This window comes from Scardinius erythrophthalmus (assembly GCF_964197995.2).
Source record: "Scardinius erythrophthalmus genome assembly, chromosome: 4".
NCBI lineage: Eukaryota > Metazoa > Chordata > Actinopteri > Cypriniformes > Leuciscidae > Scardinius > Scardinius erythrophthalmus.
Window position 1 is genome coordinate 26,307,630 of NC_138224.1, and position 1,943 is coordinate 26,309,572.

Sequence of the window (1,943 nt, forward strand, 5' to 3'; positions counted from 1 at the left end):
TACTACTGTGTAGGCTTTTGTATAGTGAAAATAACCCATAGCACTAGGAAAACGAAAATGATGGTTCGCTATGTACTTCGGTTTTGAAGTCACGGTTTGGAATGTTTTCGGTACAAGAGTGGATTTTTTTTATTAAATAGTGGTTTATTGAACAATATCTCCGTTACTTATGTAACATCGATTCCCTGAGGTAGCGGGAACGAGTATTGTGTCTTTGGTAGACAATATGGGGGAAACTCCTTTTTTCCGAATTGAAAAAATGCATAACACTACAGCGATCTGAGCATGCCTATTGGCCAGTCAATGGGAACTACATGAACCTATGGTGAAGCAGCATGTCTGCGCGAGCCAATCATGGCGCATCCTGGCAAGAGAGCGCAGAGGCCGACGAAAGGGGCGTGCGCATCTGCTTAAAAAAGAAGCTCTTTTTTCGCCATAGGAATCAGGACTTCATTTAATTTGAAGCGATGAATGACAGTCATGTAGCGACATAGCACAGCCATCTACGCAATACTCATTCTCGTTATCTCACCAAGGTTACGTAATTAACTGAGACATTCCCTTTTGAATCATTTACATGTATTGCGAATTTGCTGGACGCTATGGGGAACCAATCCAATCACACCGTGCTATGTGAGCAGAACGACATGTTCTAGCCCTAGACATGGACGCTTGGGTAAGGGTCCCTAGGTGATAGGGCTGGAGAAGGGCAAGTTAAGCCTAGAATAAAAAGGGGGCTCGGACTGTGGTCAGAGGGGAGCCCTTTGGTTCACCGAAGCATACAAAGAGCTGCTCTGACTGTCTGAAATGGACAGAGCGCTGTATATATACTCTTAAGGCCCGGACAGGGCAAGTGAAGTTGACGCTCGGGCTCTGAATCGATGTGATGGATCTGCCATGAGCCTTAGCAAATCACACAAAAAAAATTCTCCTTCACCACTAAATGGAGAAACTTCTATTGTGACAGTTTTATTAAATCTTGCTTACGCAAGATAAAAAGTGATCAAGCCTCATTAGAGAGGAAAAAGGCCAAAAATTGTAACAGTTAAAAAAAGAAGAGTATCCAGTATTTAAAAAGGACATAATTGGGCTTGTATCTTTACATTCTGTTGAGGACTTTGGGGGATATCTTTGAGGCCACAATTGTTTTTTTCTTCCTTCTTTTTCTTCTTTTTTTCTTTTCTTTTTCTTCTTCATCTCTATCCCTCCTCTTTTTGGTTACTATCTCCTCTTTTCCTGTTACAGAAGGCTGAATGGTTTCAAGCCACCTCAACCCTATACAGTAGGTAGTCAACCAGAATGCCTATTACCGCCGCGCTAGCTGGCGTGGCAAAAATAAACCAGTTGCATTTCAAAGTCGTTCGTGAAATGACCGCCAGGTGGTGCAAAGGGACATTTTGCAAAACAGCAGCAGTTGCCGCATTTTGAAACGTAAGTTGGGCTAATGTCAATTAACAGTAAGAATGAAATACTACAACTATGATAATTTCTAAATAAGCCTACAACAAACATGAAAAATAAAAAAAGAGTTATTGATATTTGCTGTACAATAATGAAACAAACTAAGATTTGGTGGAGTTCAAACTGCATGTTGTAAAGTAAGAATTTTGTTATTAAATAAAGAAAGAAAATTGGGTTATTTTTGTTTAAACAAATGATGCATACATATATACAGTAACACTTTAGAATACTGTTCCGTCATTAATGAATAACTACACAGGAACAAATGAGTAATACACATTCTTTAAAAAAAAAATCTTTACAATTAACATTCTAGTAACTGCTATTAACTAGCAAGAAACTCAAATTAGTAAGTAGTAGTGCTTGGTTGAGTGTGGTAGTTCACTATTAGCTAATCAGATACTACTATTCTTTTTTTAAACCTCCTAGAGAACTACTAAGAACTACTACATGTATACAGGTTCAAAATTAACATGAATACT